Genomic DNA, 21,665 nt, shown 5'->3' on the forward strand with positions numbered 1-21,665 from the left:
AGTAATACAGGGTCACTTAATATTTGACAAGACAGCCAAGAAGACTATCACAGCAAAGATAGACTCTTCAATAAATGGTGTTGGGAAAACTGTATATTTACATACAAGAAGGTATTTGGATATATTTACATACAAAAGAAGGTTTTTGGACCATTATCTTAGACTACTAACAAAAATTCACTCAAAATGAATTATGGACTCAAATGCAAGACTGAAAACCATGAAACTCCTAGAACAAAACATAGGGAAAAATCTCCTTATCATTGTTCTTGGCAAAAAAAAGTTTTAATATGACACCAAGGCATAAGCAACAAAAGTGAAAATCAACAAGTGGGAGTACCCAAGTTTAAAAGCTTCTGCACACAAAAGAAACAATCAACAAAATGAAAAGGCAACCCGTGGAATGGGAAAAAGTATTTGAAAACCAAAAATCTGATTGAGAGTTAATACCCAAAATATATGAAGAAAAAAAGTATGAGGAACATATAGAACTCAGCATCAGAAAAACAAATAACTCAAAAAAATGGATAAATGACCTGAACAGAAATTTTTCTGAAGATGACATATAAATGGTCAATAGGCACATGAAGGAGTGCTTAATATCATAAGTCATAGGGAAATGTAAATCAAAACCACCATGAAATATCACTTCACACTGGTGAAGACTGTCTTAATAAAAAAGACAAGAGATAAATGCCTTTGAGGATGTGGAGAAAAAGGAATTCTGTACAGTGCTGGTGGGAATGTAAACTGTTATAGTCACTCTAGAAAACAGTATGGAAGTTCCTCAAAAAATAAAAAATATACCTACCCTGTATCCTCACAATCCCTCTTCTGGGTATATATCCAAAAGAAATAGAAACAGGACCTAAAAAGGATATGTGCACTTCTATATTCATTGCAGCATTACTTACAATAGCCAAGATAAAAGCCAAGAAAAAAACCTGTGTCCATTAGTGGATGAAAGGATAAAAATGAGATAAATATATACAATGCAATACTATTTAGCCATGAAAGTATGGAAATCCAGCCATTTGCACCAACATGGATTTACTCTGATGGCATTACGTTAAGTGAGATAAGTCAGACAGAAAAAGACAAATATGGTATGATATCACCTATAAGTGGAACCTAAAAAAGCCAAATTTGTAGAAATAGAAAGTTGAATGGTCATTACAAGGGCTTGGGGATGAGCAGTGGGTGGGTGAATCAGGGAGGTACAGGTCAAAGAATACAAACTTACAGTCAGGAGATAATTAAGTTTTTGAAATCTAATTTACAGTGTTGTAAATATAGTTAACAATACTATATTATGTACTTCAAATTTGCTAAGAGATGAGATGTTGAATATTCTTACCCCAAAAATGAACTGATGATTATGTGATATGATGAAGTTAGCTAATGTTATGGTGGTAATCATATTGCAATATATAGATATATCAAATAACACAATATACACCTTAATCTTCCTCAATGTTATAGGTCAGTCATATCTCAAAGTATTTTTTAATTAAAAAAGAATAAAAATACAAAGTAAAATAGTAATGATAGAAGTCATTAGAAACAAGATTATGTTATATTTTTGTTAAAATATATGAAAACAGTGCATGATAACTTGATTTTATTAATTTACCTATTTTCTATTAATAGAAGTAATTATTTGCATAAACAGATCTTATTTAGAAACCCAATATACCCATTTCTAAAAGTAAATGAGCAAATGCTTCTTAGGAGACTTAGAAGAACCAGAAGCATTTTCAGAAAAGAGATAAATGGAATAGACTTAAACAAACATCTTCAGATATGCTATCCTTCAGGGTACCTTCCTAACCACTAACAAATAGTCAACATAATGTTATTATTGTCCTTAAACAAGGATTTTAGGACAGGGCAGCCATTTTTGGATGTATTAGAGTCTCTTCAATTATGAGTGGGCAGTAGATCTCTTCAAGAGAAATTTGTAAACATTAAAAATGAAATTTAAATTACTGTAATTAAGAAATACAAGATTATATATTTTTCTTGTGTTTTAATATACCTCAGGACATTATCACCATAATAAAAATAAAAGCACAATAGAGGTTTAGAATACAAGAAAACATTTCCAAAATGTTAAATAAATATAACAAAAACTTAAACAGTTACCATTTTGAAATTAAAAAAAAAATCCCACTTTTATTTTTAGTTTTTAACTTTGTTTTAATCATATTAATATGTTGAATGCTCAACAAAGCACTGAGATGATGCCAAGTCTCCTTTTACTTTATTTTTCTTCCTTTCTTCTTTTCTCCCTTTCTTCCTTCTTTCCTTCCTTTTTCTTTCTTTCTTCCCTTTCTTTTTTTCTTTGGATTTTATTTGTTTATTTGACAGAGGGAGAGAGAGCACAAGCAGGAAATGAGAAAGGGAGAAATAGATTCCCCATTAAGCAGGAAGCCCAATTTGGGGCTGGATCCCAGAACTCTGGGATCATGACCTGAGCCAAAGGCATACACTTAACCAACTAAGCCATGCAGGTGCCTCTAGTCTCCTTTTTTCTTAAAGGCTAAACATTTCCTTACAATATTATCTTATTTTTTTAATATATAATTTTATAGTAAAAGTAAGTTAAACATATTGAAGAAAATATGAACATAGTCCACAATTTTAACATAAACCCTTGTCAGCTAGCAACATTTTTTGGCAATCTATATTTTTTGTATCCATAGGAAATAAATAATAAACTTCCAAAAATTATCATAATATAATCTATTATGTACTATAAAATATGAATTATATTATCTAAATATTTATTTGTGTCAATGAATTTTTAAAAGTATTAAACATGTAAAGTTTTAAAGAAGCATATACTTGCATAAAACTAGAAATAATGATAGCCACCACTTTCATTCATATAGAAAATTTAGCACATTTAAAGCAAACTATTTTATCATATTCAAAAAATATAAAGAAAAGTACATTGTGAATGTTAATTTGTACTTGAAAATATAATATTTGTCAATCACAACCTCATAATTATTCTAAATATGCTGAGGGAGATAAGAAAATTCTGATTCTTTTCTATTCTTTAAGGCTAAGCACCCACAAATGCTCTGTGAACTACTATCACTTAAAATTTGATGTGTTAATTTGCCTAATAATACTCCCTTTGGCTCTGTGAATGGTGACAAATCACTGGGGTGTATTAACCTTAGCAATGGACAAATTTATGTAAGTATAGGAAATTTTAGACAATTTTGACAAAGTAATTAGATGTCTATGATAAGTAATTCACTACTTTTTCAAACTGCTTTCCTGGTAACAAACAAAAAAAAAATACTTAGAGTTACATAAGTCTGGCAGTTTTTAAAAAACCTAAGTAAGTTAAAATAAATCACTTCTGTCTGTGACTGAACTTCAATGGGTTTATAAAATTCTCTAAAGAAGGGATCTTGAGACACAACCGTTAATACAAGAATCTCCAGTATTAGATAAAAACCAAATTAAAGCAAATTCTGCACTGTTATTCTAGTAGACTCTGGGTTCTTTGACTAATAGGTAAATGTAAGTGAGTCAAATCATGATAATTTATGCCATTAAAATATTAACTACGATTCATACAACAGTTCATAGTATATTAACAGAATCATATATATTTATTATAAAACTATGAAATAGTAATGAATGTATATTTTTTATATTTGATTCAACTGATATTCATAGAATTTCATTAACTTAACAAAGATCATACCTGGATAAAGGAGAACTTGGAATCTGAACTTAGAATCTCTGATACTAATTGTGATTTCTTCCCAGAGTACTCTTTTTTATGCCTCTTTTTATTGGAAACCTTATTTTTGATTCATAAAAGTGTAGCGAATTAGTTAGCTGTTTTCTATATATGAATAACTAACATCAAATGATATTTTTATTTAACTTAAAATTTCCAGCTTTACTTTAACTCTTTCTCTATAATGGAACAGAATTGTGCTATTTAGACTTGGTCTCTTGGAGCCTTCACAAAAATATACAATCTAGAGATTGCCAAATTCTTTTTTTCCAATCCTTTCCCTATATGAGCCCTTTCCTAACAGCAGGTAGTCTCTTGTCACTATCAGTTGGAGAAAACTATGAGCACTTATCATTGTTTAAACTAAATGCATGTTAATACATAGGAGGTATTCTTTTTTTAAAAAAATATTATTTATTTGACAGATAGAGAACAAGTGGGGGGAAGGGTAGAGGAAGAGAGAATCTCCAACAGACTCCCCACTGAGCTCGGATGCCCCCAATGCTGGCCTAGATCTCATGACCCTGAGATCATGACCTGAGTCAAAATCAAGAGTCTGATGCTTACCCAACTGAACCACTCAAGAACCTCTAAAGGGAGATATTTTAAAAATAGCTCTTATTTCTGAACAAATATATCTATACATAATTCCATCCATCCATTCATTCATTCATTCATTCATGAATTGATCATTGAATGCCTATGTTCTTGGTGTGGGAGATACAAATATAAATAGAAGTCTTAATTCTAATGGTTCTTAATTCTTCATAGTGGAAACAAGAATATAGAAAGAGAATAAACAAATAAATATATAACATTTTAGGTTGTGATAGTTGTTATGAAGTAAAATAAAGCAGAGAAATAATCTGGAAAATGAAAGGAAAGCAAAGATTTGAGTAAAGCTAGGTAATGCACTCTGTGGATGCCTACAGGGAAGCTTCCCATAAGAGACACATAACCCGCAGGAAAGGTCTGACTAGGAGTAAATTTGGCAGATTCAAGAGACATAAAGGAGGCCAGTGTGGCTGGAACAGAGTTAGCTAAATGGGGCAGTCGTTAGAAATAGTACAATGAGGTAGCAGGTGTGCAGTTCATTTAGGATCTTTGAATTTTATTTTGAGAGATGAGAAGCTATTAGATAATTTTAAGCAGAGGAATAAGATTCTTTGATTTACAATTTAAAGAATCACATTGGCTGCTCCGTTGAGAAGAGACTATGGGGGGCAAGATGGGAAATGAGAAACCAAGTGAAAGCCTCATTAAGCAATCCAGATGAGAGATAATGGGGGCTTTAATGAGCATAGGAGAGGTGGAAATGGTGAGAAGCAGTCATATTTGTAATACATTTTGAAGAGAGAGCCAAGAGGGTTTGCTAATATGCAATTAGATAGACAGATTGATAGAGCAATTGGAAAAAAATGCAGTTAAAATTCATTAAAGTCATTCTTTCCTAGTAGTATCTGTGATAAATAAAAGGAAATTCATATTATTTCATCTTATTTTGGTGTGCCTATAACATATATCTATAGTTTTGATTTTATCATCCTTGCTCAGTAAAGAGGCAAATGTAAAATAAAAATGTGTAAATGCCTAAAATGATCTAAAATATGGAATAAGTCAAGTGGAAATATAATAAATAAGACAGGTCCTCCAAATGAGTGATGGAAGTGTTCTGGTTAGAGACAAAATAAGGTTCTCACTGATTCACTTTGGCATTTTCTACTGATCACACTGTCTGAAATTAAAAGTAGTGGCTTAGACAGTTGGTCTAAGCAGGACCAAATGGAAATGCACATAGCAGAGACATCACTGCATCACAACATAAACAACTTTGGGAAGTGATTCAAAATGGAGTGTATCTCTCATAGTTGTATTACTTTTCTAAGTGATTTCTGAAAACTGATCTCACACTTTTACATTGAATATACAGTAAACTATAGTTTTTTTATTCTTTCCTTTTTGTCTGGAATTGTTAACATGAAATTACTTTCCCTCCCACATATTTTCTTATCATAAATTAAGTTCATTAACATTTCTATATACCATACCAGTTATAGTGATTAACAATCTACAGTCTTAAGAGTTTAGTGTTCTCATTTGTACTGAGAAGACCTTATAATCTTTCAGTCATATCTTTATTTCTTTTAAAGATTTATTTAAATTTTAGAGAGGGGGAGAGGCAGAGGGAGATGGAGAGAGACAGAACCTTAAGCAGACTGTCCACTGACCTTAGAGCCCTAGGTGAGGCCCAAAATCATGACCTGAGATTATGACCTAAGCTGAAATCGAGAGTGGGATACTCAACCAACTGAGCCCCCCTCAGACATATCTTTATTAGATGGTTTTCCATAGAAAACCATAGTATTCTAAGTTTATTTCTAGTATAACAATATATGAACAGGTTGTCAATCATTTTGTACTTTTATTCCACTGTAATTTCTAATTTTAACTATCTCCATCAATACACTATGAGCATCTTGAGATCAAGGAACTTTTCTTATTCAAATTGATCTATAACACATAGCACAGTAACTTAATAAATATTTATAAATGAAATCAGTAAGTGAATTAAAATATGTTTTATAAATAAAATTACATGTGAAAATGTTTTGAATTAAAAAGAAGTGAACTTTGAAGTAAATGTCTTGCAAGACATATCTATGAAGACAAAAAATAGTCAATTTTATATGAAAAGGATCTCTCTGGTTCCTTTTGTTTAGCACGATGAGATTCATCCATGCTGTTGCATATAGAAAAAGATATCCCTTTTTATTAGTGAGAAGTACTCTACTTCATAAGAAACTGAACACTTTAACCCAAATACTAAAGTCACTGTCAATTTTCAGTGTGTCATACTCTTTGAGGAATTTGGGAAGATGAGAAACAAATACATTGTCTCCCAACATTTTCCTAAAATTGGTTTTAATTCCCACTTATTTTCACTCATATGTACCTGGAATAAAATATGGGACAAAACAAATGTTAAGTAACATTAAATTAACTGAAAGTTCTCTCTCTCTCTCTCTCTTTTAAGATTTTATTTATTTATTCATGAGAGACACACAGAAAGAGGCAGAGACATAGACAGAGGGAGAAGCAGGCTTCTATAACCCAGGACCCTGACACCATGACCTGAGCCAAAGGTAGATGCAACCACTGAGCCACCCAGGAGCCTCTGAAAGTTCGCTCTTACAGTAATATAAACTTAATTAATATAAGTTTGAAATATCAAGTCATCTTTCATTTCTTTAATTTTATCAGATGAATTCTGCTTCTTTAGAAACCAATATTTATTCTTTTCACATTATGGCTAGAGAACTACAGATTTTTTGCCATCTTTAGACTCTATTGAATTTTACAAACTTTATTTAGAGTAGGTTCTTAACTACTTTCTAACATTTGTGGTTTCCTGGACTTTCATTTTTGAAGGTTCTGACATGATGTAGGAGAAATAAAATAGACTTAATTTAGTTAATTTACTTTTTTTTTTCTTTCTTTTGCAATTTGTTTTCTATGCAAGCATAGATAGTTAACCACTCCACTCATCAGTGGTCTTCTGTGATATGATTATAATGATGCATAGATTGCATGAGATATAGATTACATATTCATGTAAGTATCACATAAATATTAATACTCTCTTAATAATGATTGAGTTACCCATTTTGACAGATAATGGTTACTTTATTTTTTTAAAAGATTTTTTATTTATTTATTCATTAGAGACGCTGAGACACAGGCAGAGGGAGAAGCAGGGTCCCTGCAGGGTGCCCGATTAAGGACTCCATCCTGGGACATCAGGATCACGCCCTGGGCCAAAGGCAGGCGCCAAACCGCCAAGCCACCCAGGGATCCCCCTGGTTACTTTATTTCTAATCCCTGTCCAGATTGGTTGATTATCAGTTGCTGTCCTTTTATCAAGTGTTTTATTAATGTGATTGTATTTACTCTTCCCATCTTGCTTTGCTCAAGTTTTTAGCATTGAACACACAGATATTAGAGTTCAAATAGGTAGTAAATTTAGAATGTTTACTGTATCTACAATGGTGATAATGTCAATATTGTATAGGCTAAATACTAAATAAAATTTAAAGACTTATAACCATGGATTATGATTAAGAATACATACTGTTTACAGGAATTACAAGAAAGTTTTCATTCCCTGCATTAGCTTCCAGTGATTGTATGTAGTTCTTTAGTGTATGTTTCTGAAAAGGAAGCTGAGGATGTGTCTCTACAGAATAGAGTAAGGACAGGCATGATACAAAATTATACATTACTACTTTTTGTTGTGAATTCTAGTAAATGCAGCATTTCTTTTGAGGGCAATTTGATTCTTTTGAATAATTACAAACAATGTACTCTTATACAGCTTTGTCCCATTTGCACTGTAGATTCAGCAAGTAGGTAATTAAATATATTTGTTGTTTTACGTTAAGTGAATTGGACCATAAAATTGTGTTTTGTTTTGGGTCCTTCAAAGCAATATTCACTTATTTGGATAAGATTAAAAATTCTAAATCAACATATATCATAAATATAAACCACAGGTTGTGATTTACTTTAGAACTATAAATAATTTTTTTATCTTGTTTCTACTTAAATCCAGAAATATTTCCCAGTATGAAACTGAATATTTTCTCTTTGAAAAATAAAATGTTGGCCAATAAGTATCAAGAAGATTTACAGTTCATTATCAAACAAGCTGGTACAGTATATATGGGTGGCAGGGAGGATCAATTGAGCATAAGCCAAGAGAACAAGATAAGAACTGGAGAAAACATTTTTTAAAGCATTCTTACACTTTATGTTGTATAACAGTATGCCATCATATATATTTTACATATTTTATCCAGTGAAAAACAGCTTGTCCATCAGCAGACAATGTGATGTTTGGAATAATTGAAAAGAAATTCACACAAAAAAATTGTCTCTATCTTGGAAGCATATAAACCTCATGTGTTTTATTCTGCTTTTTTTATGTTAAAAACATATGTCTGTTTTGTAGAATAACTAAATAAAGCTGCACAGGTGATATATAAAATAAACAATTTCTGCCTGGTGTTCAAAGTGAACTATACTTACAGCTATGTAATTACAGCTCTGTTATTTTCTTTCCTATCAACCAGACTTGCAATTGAAATGAAAAAGTAAAACCAAAGTATAACACTAGAGTAATGCATGCAGATAACTATGTACTTAGATATTCTTTTGTGACTATTACTTCCTTTTAATAGATCTATGATTTTACAACTTTCGATACAAACTTACAATAATACTCAAATTACAAGGTAGGATTTCAATATGATGTTGAAATTTCACTATGATGATGAGATCATCATCTTTTTGTTCAAATAAAGGCATTCACTATTCTTAAACTCAATGTATTGGTTGGTGAAGGTGTCAATGAAAGAACCATAAACATTCTTCATCAGGAATTTCTCTGTTATCTCAACCACTCTGGCTGAACTCTACAGTGTGAGTTGAGTTATGTAGCTAATTAGCACTTGCAAATTCAGTTTATTTATGAGGCAACTTTGTTATACTTACCAAACCCACAACTTCCCTGGAACTGTAATTTTGCAAAACTCCAGATGCACATGTGATGGACACAGGGAAGTTTATGGGGAGTAGGCATCTGCTTTTTAGGTCTGAATAGCACTTAAAATTACATAAGGAACTACAACTTTTCTATTTCAATCACACAATCCTAGCAAGCATATGCTAACAAAACTTTGGCCCCTCTATTGAAGAGGTCACAAGCATGACTCAAAATGTGCTATCTTTATCTCTTTTCTTGACTCTCTCATTTTAGAATCTTTTGGACGTCAAATACAGGAGGATCCTAATTTTAACTACCATATGAAGAAAATCTACATTTATTAGTGGATAATAAACCTAAACAGAGAAAAGCAGTCATAAAAGAGAAGAAGGATATAGACAGTATGAGGGAGAGAGAGAAACAGAGAAAGAAACAGAGAGAGAAACCCTTTGTATTGTATACAACTGTCCACAATATCCCCAGAACTTCCCTGGCAGGCTTTCCTCTCCTCTCCTGTCGATGTTAGTAGCTAATCCAGAGGATGAGGCACAGGTTCCTCTGTTTTGATTAATATTTTATTTGTGGGTTTCCGTCCTTTGTATCCCAAAAAGGTAGAGAGATAAAAAAAAAAAAGATTCTTAGAACAACAGAATAAAAGAAAGTGTGTGATTAATATCACTGTCTAATGTGAGCTTTTGTCAGCATTCCTACAATCTACTAAGAGACATATTAATGTAATCATATATTCTGAAAATGATGTAAAAAGTGGGTTTTTGGAGTTCACATAATCCAGATTTTAGTATTTACAGACTACACCAATCAATTGCTTGTTTTAAAATTTCTGTGCATGTGATAAACTGGCAATTAAAAGAATGCAAAATATTCCAGGGCAATTCTGAATGATAAAAACTAAGTTAAAAATAACATAAATTTCCTCCAGGAAAACTTTCTAGCATAGGTTCTCAAACTAAATTTAAACAAGATGAAGTGGTTTAGTGTTTGGAAACATATCTGAGGGAAAGGATAAAATAAAACAAATAGGCATAGTCCAAAGATGGTTCAGCAAATGAAAGGCACACAAATATGAAACTTATGACTTGACATAGAATGGGAGGTACTTCTAAATTCTTAAAGGAAGCACTGCATGGAATGGGCATTCTAGAAAGTGTGATATCTTACCAAGGTACCAAGTCAACAGAAAGGTTAATATGAGGTCCCTTAATTCATAGTATTAGAGAAGTCTGTGACCTATGTAAGGACAGAATGAGGAAGGAGAATCCTAGTGAACATTCAGTTCCTCAGCTGTCAAGGAAATTTTAGTTGAGGCTACAAACTTGTAACTTAGATTGCTTAGGCAGACCTAACCCTTGAGAAACTAGACTTATCAATCCTAAAATCAAATGTAAGAACCATATACTCTTACTGAAGCACTCTCTTTGATATGTCACCAACAATTACACACTTACAAAGATTTCCCTCCAACTATGCACTGTACTTACCCAGGAAAACCTTTAAGAGAACGTCTACTCTGCTAAAATTTCACTGAAGTTTCAGTACCTCTGTTGTCACCCCAGAATTGTTTGCCACCCTTTACTGTTTGGTGCCCCATACAACTGATTAGTTGGAACACATTTTAATTCATCTATGGACTGAGGATAAGGGTAAGTCAGGAAGATGGTTTAGAAGAGCTTTGTGTAATAAGCAGAATAATTTGATAAAGAGAATAATATGAGAGTAGCATAAACATACTGTAAGTTTGACATAATGTGGGGAAATTTCAGGGAGGCGGTTGGATATTCAGGGAATGTGCATCACTATTAGTTTTTCAAATGAGATCTGGCTGGAGTAGACCAGGAAATATCTGTTTTGTTCCCAACGTTGAGGAGCCAGGTTGAGGATGTAGCTCTTGCTGATCTAGGTCTCTCATGAAGTGACAAGTCACCCACAATTGTGAAAGATTTATACCACTAAATAATATATGTCAGACAAGGGCATAAATTTCAAATAAGACTTAAATAGACACCGTTTTCTGATAATGGCCATATTAAGTTAAAAATTAATAATGAAAATTTATTTTAAAAACACAGTTTGGACATCTAAAAGCAGTTTTAGATAATTGTAGGAAAACAATTACACATAACTGAATAATAAGCCATTAGAACATACTATAACAAATAGGATAAGACTAAAGCAGACTACTGGGGAAACCATGTAGTTTTATGAAACATATTAGACTGAAAAACAATGAGTTGAGCAAGTTAGGTTGTAGAAAAACACCCATGGAATAATCTAAAGATAGACCTCAAAAAGCCAATAATAAATATTAAAGAGCAGAAAGCAATAAATTAGGAAACAAAGATGTATCAATAATGTAAATATGGATGACTTACAAAAATCTGTTATAAATTGGCAAGATTGATAAATTTTGTTTAAAAATGGAGGGCACACCTGCACCCCAAAACTTATAGCAGCAATGTCCACAAGAGCCAAACTATGGAAAGAGTCCAGATGTCCACTGACAGACAAATGGATATTGATGTTATATAGATATTTATCATCTATCTACCTATCTATCTATCTATCTATCTATCTATCTATCTATCAATATGACTACTACTCAGCCAAAAAAAAAAAAAAAGAAAAAAAAAGTATGAAATCTTGCCATTTGCAATTACGTGGATGGAATTAGAGGATATTATGCTAAGTGAAGTAAGTCAGAGAAAGATAATTAAATGATTTCACTCATATGTGGAATTTAAGAAACAAAACAGGATCAAAGGGGAAGGGAGGGAAAAATAAAACAAGATTAAACCAGAGAGGGAGACAAATCATAAAAGACAATCATAGGAAAAGAACTGAGGGTCATGGGGAGGGGTAACCAGGTGATGGGCATTAAGGAGGGCACATGATGTAAAGAGCACTGGGTATTACATAAGACTAATGAATCACTCACTTCTTCTGAAACCAATAATACATTATATGTTAATCTAATTTAAATAAAAATGTTTTAAAATGGAGGGCACAGACAGATAACATTAGGAATTAAACGAATTTACATATATTAAAAATAAGAGGATACCATAAAATCTAAACATTAAAAAGTTAGAAAATGAATAGATAACCTCTAAATGAATACATGCCAAAATTTCAAAAGGCAACCATGTGTCCTGGATGAGAGTTTCCCATGATGCTTCTGTGTTTCAGCAAATCTTGCAAGTAAAGTTAGTATCTTAGTTCTTTGTTCCAAACTACCTTTTCAAGGATGTTTGTATAGCAAATAGCCTTGGAAAAATAAAGATAGTGTTTCCCACCAGAGTATAGGGCAAATTTACCTACAGCACTTAACAGAAATAGTATCTACTCCAGAGTAAAGGGCAGGCATGCTTCCTGGGGAGTATAAAATTTTGGGTTCCAAATATAAAGTCAAATTTCCTCTTCTGTAATGTAATTCATTGCATGTGTAAGCACACACCTGGGTCCACTTGTGGACTAAGAAATGAGGAGGAACTGATACATATGAAATAAAAGATTTAGGAATTGAAAATAGAGGGATTTAGCTTTCATTGTTTTGCTTGTAGATGGTATGATTGGCTCTATAAGAAAACCTCAAAGGATGTATAGACAAATGATTAAAGTAAGAGCACAGAAGATATGTAAAACAGATCAATGTCAAAAAATGAGTTATATATTTATGTACTAGCAACAAAACCATCCATAGGTAGAGTAAGCCATGTGATTTATTATCCAAACATGGGCTCTGTTTGGATAATAAATCACTCTGAAGAGTGAAAATGAAAGTACTTAATAATTAATAAACAACCAAGATTGGCCTCAGTAGATCAAGAGGGATAGAACTCCTAACTATGAAAGGTCAAATATGAAACCAGGGAAAACAGTTAAATTGGTATTAATATAATACAGATATTTTGGACCAAGGTGGCAGGAATGCTGTCAGTGAGAAGTAGTAAGATAAGGAATACACTTTGAAGATGGCGCCAGAGTGTTTAGAAATAGACATTCTGTCTTGAAAAAAAAAAAAGGAAGAAAAAAATTAAAGACAGTAATAAGACACTTCAAGTGTGAGAAGTATCTGTAACACACATAAAAACAAAGGATTTTTATCCAAAAGTATAGAGCCCTAAATAACCTTAAAGTGATAAAACATAACCAAGAAAAGAAATAGCAGATATTATACAAAAGAAAACATGAAAAAACATCTTTGATAAGAACTTTTAAGATCTACTACTCTCTCAGCAACTTTTCAATACACTAACTATAATCACCGTGCTTTACATCATATCCTCTACTTTATATGAAATGTTTATGTGAAATGCTTTATATAAAAGTATATTCAACTTCATTTGTAATGAAGGATGTATTTACAATTGATTGAGATGGTTTTCCACCACCCTCCATGAAATTAGATTAGCCTTGTCTTCATAAAAAATGAAAGTGTGCAAAATATATGAAACAATGTTTTCAAACATGAATGACAGGTACTCAAGGCTTAAAACCCTGAGAAAAATGAAGCAAGAAATGATTTTCCTGCTTTTCACCCAGAGGCGTCTCCCAGGCCCCAGAAGAAAGAGGAGGATCCCTGTACAGTGCAATATTCTCACTGAGCTGAGAGGACAGGACCGTGAATCACCAGGACTGGGGCACCTGAACTTGTGGAACAATATCAGAGAAGAAGGTGCTACACAAAGGAAGAGTTTCAGAAAGTGACTAGGAGTTCCCATGAGTCTTTGAGTAAATTCCAAGCTGTAGTTACTAAACTGTATGAACATTAAATTCACAGGAAAGAAATAAGAATGATGGCTGAATTCTCAACTTCAGAAAAAAAAAAATGGCATGGCATCTTTGAAGTACTGGAGGGAATCTCACCATCCTAGAACTCTGAATGAAAACACACATACGCGCACACACACACACACACAGCTGATTATGTATAATAGCCCAAAACAATAATTCAAATATCATTAACAGATGCAAAAAACTGTGGAATATCTGTATAATAGAATAATATTCATCAATAAAAAGAAACAAACTACTGATCCATTAAACAATATGAATAAATCTAAAAATCATCATTTGAGTAAAATAAGCCAAGCAAACAACATTACCTGTGTATAATTCTGTACATATCAAATTCTAAAAAGTGAGGACTAAGCTGTAGTGATAAGTAATTCAGAGATTAAAAAAAAAGGCACAGGAAATTTTTGGAGGATGATGGATATGTTTACCATATTGATTGTGGTGATGATGGTTTCACATGCCCTATTTATCTTGTAACTGGTGAAATCATGCAACTTAAAGAAGTATAGTTTGTTATGCTATTAAATTTCAATAAAGTTATAATAAAATGAAATAAAATAAACATTTTTAGAGAAAAGTGTTGAGAAAATAGATTGCCAGTAAACCTGAATTGAAAGGAATGTTATTGAAAGTTCCTCAGTTAAAGAAAAATGATTCCAGATGGAAATCTGGATTTACCAAAAGAAATGAACAGCAGCAGAAATGGTAAGCACCTGAGCAAATTAAAAAAATTCTTTAAAAGATCTTGGTTGTTTAAAGTCAAAACTAGGGACGCCTAGGTGACTCAGCAGTTGAGGGTCTGCGTTTGGCTCAGGGTGTGAACTGGGTCCCAGGATTGAGTCCCACATGGGTTCCCTGCGAGGATCCTGCTTCTCCTTCTGCCTGTGTCTCTGCTTCTCATTCTTTCTCTCTCTCTCTCTCTCTCTCTCTCTCTTTCTCTCTCTGTATCTCTCATGAATAAATATATAAAAACTTTAAAAAAATAAATCAAAACCTCACTAATGTATTGCCCCATGTGTAACCAATGTAGAAATAAAATGTACATAGACTGGGTACCTAATAATCAATTCCATTGAATACATTTAGAACTGTTCTGAAATGTGAGGCAAGTGAATTGGACCTCTGTACCTCAAATCAACTAGTCATTTCTCCAGGAATTGCTGGCAAGGGGAGGGGGTGCATAGCTGTGAACAGTCAGCAGGAAGGGTAAGTGCCCTATAGAGAAGGGGGAATCCAGGCAGTGCACCACAGCTCCACTATAATAATATTTTGTTATTGTTGTTACTGGATTGCAGATTCAGGGTTATTTATCTAATTTTGTTTTATTGTTTCTTTGTATATGTCAAATTATACATGCTTGTTAGTATATGTCAACTATTTCCAAATTAAAAAATAACACTATTTTAGCAATTCAAAACATATGGATCAGAGAAAATCAGTGTTGACAAAAAGAAATGTACACCATCCCCTATGGTGTACAGGGCACAAATTATGACTTAAAATATAACCAATTAGAAGATATTATGTACATAATTTATCACTGTAGATATATATTCTGAAAATTAGATATGTGAAATATGAAACAATAGGAGGATTTACACATTCAGATAGTAGAAAGTATGCAAAGCTACAATATATCTTACAAACCCAATTCAGGATTTCTATTCATTATTGAATGTCATTTTTGTGTCACTTGTAATTTCACAGGTAACTTTATAAAAATCCTCACCTCCTTGGCTCATAGCAACTTTAAAACTCTCTTTGTTTTGCAGGTCTCCTCAAAGACTTAGAGGCAAGTGTAAATAATGTGTTTTACTGATGGATGTTTTGAAATCCTATGAAATTCAGCATAAGATTCTCTAAGAGAGATACTTGGTTTAATTAAGTAAAGGTACCACATATAAAAGCACTGGGAATGAAATATTGGAAGCCTGTGTATTCTTGATAAGCACTTTCTTCATCTGTCAAATGAAGGAGGGAGAATCATGCTTTATACTTTGCTAATGGATTTTCTCTCTGCTAACAAACTCAAAGCTTGAACTAAAGGAAAATTGCCACATATCCCTATTTCCATGATATCCATATCTATTTCCCTGTTACTTTATTCTTAAATTGCAGATTTGAAATGTACTCACACTTATTATTTATGCTTTATGCTTGAGGTTATGTTGTGTAATTAAAGAACATACCTAACTGAAAAACCATATATATGCCATTCCCCTTTATAAAAAACTACTATGAGGTTTCAGGAAAATGATTGAGTTTAAAAATGACAGTTTTAATATTTACATAGAAGTTGTCTGAAGATCATACATACACCAAATAAAAAACTAATAAATAATATTAGTAGGTTATACTATCAAATCATTAAAGATATGTTTTTGTTTTCATTTTAAACAGGTATATTTAAAAGGCAGTAAGAACAAATTTTAAATAATAATGGTTTAACATATGATTTCACTCACATGTGGAACTTAAGAAACAAAACAAGTGAACATAAGGAAAAAGAAAGAGGCAATCCAGAAAATAGACTCCTAACTGTAGAGAACAAAATCTAATATTACACAGTATGTTAACTAATTAGAATTTAAATAAAAACTTTGAAGAAAAAATTGTTTATTAAAAAGCCATTTTATTATTTTCTTTCAGTAGACAAGTGATGTTTCTTTTTTATTTTCTTCTAGAAATATGGTCTTTATATACATATATATGCATATATGAAGATATATTCTCTTCTCTCACTTTGCATTTGGCAACACAAGCAAATGACTCCCCAAGACAATGATTGGGAATCTGATACATATGAGAAATACATATATATAGAAAAGGAAGTAACTAAACCTTAGAAAGAAGTAAGTGAAGGAGGGTTTCTTAGTGGCATGAGGCAACTGTTCTACTTTTTATTAAAAATAATATCAAAGTAATATATTTCTTGTGATCCAGAGAAACAGGCTCCTGCTACATAACTCCTCATCTCCAAGGCCATTCCTCTAAGGAATATTAAAATTTCTAGCTTTTATTTCTTTAAATATTTAAACTCAAAAACTATGAACTGTCAATGGATGATATCTATTGACTCCATGATATAAAAAATGGGAGTTTAGTGCATTTAAACTTTCTTGACCTCCTCCCTATTTCCCTTTCACAAGCTTGATAGTTATTTAATTGAGTTCTTGTCTTGCAGGGAAAATCTTGCAATTTTCCTTTTTTATTTCTATATGCCTTTCAGCCACCTACCCGTTTTATTTTTTTATACCTTACTGTGTAACATCTATATATATGTGTGTGTATGTGTATACATATATGTACTTATATATGCACTTTATATAAAGTGTATGTATTTTTATATTCTTTAAAAATTTATTGAGAATATGGAATAGATTATCCCTTCATTGTAATTTTATAATAAATTGTTTTAAAGCAAATATCTCCAGAAGTACATAGAAAACCTCTTCTGTCAAATCAGCTTTCAGAATCACCATAATATCCTGTGTAACATTTTTTTATATTTTTTTATTTATGATAGTCACAGAGAGAGAGAGGCGCAGAGACATAGGCAGAGGGAGAAGCAGGCTCCATGCACCGGGAGCCCGACGTGGGATTCGATCCGAGGTCTCCAGGATCGCGCCCTGAGCCAAAGGCAGGCGCCAAACCGCTGCGCCACCCAGGGATCCCTCCTGTGTAACATTTCTGAATGATGTGTCTAAACAAATAAATGTATGCATTATAGTTTTGTATAGACTTAATTTGTTTCTGTCTTCCTGATATAATCAAAATAACAGTAAACAATGTAGTGAAACTATATATGTTTTGCAAATGTATTTTTAGGATCAACTTTTAGGATCAGAAATGATTAATCAAGCCATTTATGCATTTTTTATTTTTAAAGACATTTCAAATTGCCATCTAAAATGTGTGCATCAGTTTATAACATATCTTATATTCTCAAGTCTTATATGCAATGTATTTACCTCTTTTCCATATGGTAAGAAAACATTTCTTCATATATATTTTTTTTAATTTCCCATGGGTTTGTTAGTGAGAGTAAATTTCTTTTCATGAGCTGACTGGCATGCTTTTCCTATGAATTCTCCCTTTATATCACCTGGTTGTATTTGAATTGTTTATGACATATATTAATATTTATTTTTATATTTAAGAATTATCCTCTTGTGCATTACTTTTGTTGCAAATAATTTCCAAGTTTGTTCTACAGAATTTTTGCCGTGCAGATTAAAAGAAAAATTGTTTGGATCATTTCAGTCTTTCATCCTAAATACTGTTTTGAGTTATTTTATAAATACTGGGTTAATCATCTGGGTTCTTTCATACTACTTCAGTGTCCTTATTTATTTATTTTAAAATTTTAATTCCATCATGAAAAACAAGAACAAACTGATGTTTACCAGAGGGGAGGCAGTGGGGGGATGGGAGAAATAGTGAAGGAGATTCAGGGGTGCACTTGTGATGAGTATTGAGTAATGCATAGGATTGTTGAATCAGTATATTGTACACCTGAAATGAGTATAATACTGTATGTTAACTATGCTGGAATTAAAATTAAAAGTTAATAAAAAATTAATTCATCTTTAATATATTTTCCCATGTCTTCTTTCAGGATTATTTTCAAATTTATACTCTCTAACTTGACTGAAAAGTTCTAAATGTCAGAATCTGCACAAAGACCTCCATAATATTACTGATGCTGTTTTACTTTACTTTTATCTACTCTTCTTTTTTTAAGATTTTATTTATTTATTCATGAGAATACACAGAGAGATGACACAGAGAGAGAGAGAGAGAGAGAGAGAGAGAGGAGAAGCAGGCTCCATGTAGGGAGCCTGACGTGGGACTTGATCCCGGGTCTCCAGGATCACACCCTGGGCTGAAGGTGGCGCTAAACCGCTGAGCCACCCGGGCTCCCCTTATCTACTCTTCTTTTGGAGCTCAGAGTTCATTGGAACTCTATTTCCCATAGAAGTTTTTGTGAACTTTTTTTGTTTTTTTGTGAAACAAATCTCTCGTCTATGTCCAGTATCTCTTTACTGTGCTAATTGCTCAATTTTCTTTTGTTGGATTGCCGTTTCCTCATTATACACATTTTCATTATTAATCAAACTGCCCTGCCATCTCTTTCCTAAGTTTATTCATATTTGTCTAATGGCTTTTTTCTGCTTATGTTAGCCAGTTGTGTTTTTATTTAAAGAACCTTAATATAGAGCTTCCTTTCACCAACTGCTGTTAAAATTCTCATATCAAATCTTAAACTCGAAGTTGAGTTGTCATTTTCCTATTTGTGAAAGCATCACCTAAATCCAGTGTTTTAAGATAGCTCTATTAATGTGAATTACTGATTGGAATGGAGCTTCCAAGTTTTTTTCTAGAAATGACCACTGGGGTCCTTTAACAATTTTAGTTGTGCTAACTGCTTTACATTATCAGTTCAGAAAATGTACATCAGTGGGTCCAATCACTTTCACATTGGGGCTTGCAGATAGAAGCCATTTCAGCAGAGCTAGCATTTGTGATCTTACTCCACCCTCAAAATGTTTTCCTTCTAATCCTCATGGTCCTTTTTGGCACCAAAGGGGAAAAAAAGGAGAAATGTCCCAGAGCATGATGCAGCGGAGACACATTCATCTCCCCTAGCCTAACCCACTTCTCACAAAAGTTTCTATAAAGTTAGGGACTGGTGAATGCCTGTCTAAACAAAGGATAATCAGCAACTGGATAGCTCTGCTTTGTCTTGTAAAAAGGACAGAGAAATAGTGTAGTTAATGGGGGAGCACCAGGGGAACCACTAGAAGACTATAAGTCTCTGCCTCCATTCAGTTGTGTAATTTATAGGTTTTTCCTAAGAATCAAATGGAAAAGTAAGATTTAAATTATCCTGCATATACTCAGAGAGAGGGTTATAAGCTGGGTAAATGAAATCCCAGAAACATTGTGCAAAATGCAAACCAAGACCTGAAAGAAGACAAAGAGAAAGGGCCTCAATAAACATTCTCTTATATGCAGACTAAACCATGCTAAAAACTAACAACAATAAATCTATGAGGGAGCTTTGTGCATTTGTGTGGCTGTCTCAGAGCTGGAGTTAGTACTGTTTAGATTCATTCCTCATGTTAGAAGGAATTAATGGAGGAGACTAGATTATATTTGATTTTGAGGTATTTGTGAACAAAAATCCATTCACATCTATTTTCAGTATATTAATTTAAAATATTCACTCAATTAAGCCATTGGAGGAAAAAAAATTGGCAATTCTCAGGGAAACAGTTTTAACATCTTCACCTGAAACTGAACCAAGATTAGCTAATCTTTAAATCAAATATGCTAATAGTTACCTATTTTCATCTCTTTTATCTGATGTAACATGTGCATTGTATTATGATACAGACTTCAAACTCAAATTTAAGAGAAAAAGTAAATATTACTACTTTTCTTTCTGACAGAGCAGTTATATTCAGCTAGACGTTTGTTGTCCCAGATAACAATATTTGCTGAACGTTGAAAATATATTCCCCAACATACTACCTCCAGCTTTAAATGAGAATTGTTCTCATTGCTATATGGATGCAAAACTACACAGTTGTATTCTAGAAAACTTTCCCTAGGATTCTCTCTTTTTTTTTTTTTTTTTTTTTAGACAATGAAGTAAACATTTAATGTTTATTGAACAGGATTTATGAAGCTGTCAGTGAACTGACACATGGCAATAAAACGTATTGTGGCTGGAGTCTAGATAATCTGCAGCTGAATGAATTACACTAATTCTAGTGCTTGCATATTCATGCTATGGAAATAGTTCTTGTAACAGATTTCTTCATTGTCTGCAGGTGCCACAGCGTGGTTAGAAGTAAAGTTAATTGCACTCTAGGACGTGTGGGAATTCACACGTCCATAGAGTTGGCTTGTTTTCTAAAAGGGTATTCATGATTTGTGTAAGGAAGCCAAAACACCCATAATTAAATTATCACAACAGCAAACACTTAACTTTTGAAAAGATATGAGAAATAGAAATAGGAATTTCTTACCATCATGTTAATATCAGAATTTTATTTTCATCTATGTTTCACATAACATACACACATTTCAAGTTTAATATCACTTGATAGAATGAAAATGTTGGGTGTATCGCTCTAGTCAAGGTACATGAATAGCTGCTATATCTCCTAGCTAAATGAGATTACCTTGTTCTGTAAGCTTAATCAGAAGAGGTGTTTTCCCTTATGGGGCATATTAAAAGCAAAGTGTTTTATTTACTTTACCAAAAGATCTATGGAAAGAGTTAAGTTAATCATAAAAAATGCACACACAGTATTTTATTATTGTTACCCTGCTACATTGCAAGATTCAGCTGAAAAACTGTGCAAGGTCTCTGGATTTTGCATCAGTTAATGATTAGGGAATAGACAGTGTTTTTGTTCTTTTTGAATATTTTTCTTAAAAACTTAGAACCATTCCATGTATTCATCCAAGTTCCTTTCATTGTTTTGTTACAGATCTTCTTTGCTTTAGAGATTTTTTCTTAGGGCGATT

This window comes from Canis lupus, chromosome 7 (genome assembly GCF_048164855.1).
Source record: "Canis lupus baileyi chromosome 7, mCanLup2.hap1, whole genome shotgun sequence".
Lineage (NCBI taxonomy): Eukaryota > Metazoa > Chordata > Mammalia > Carnivora > Canidae > Canis > Canis lupus.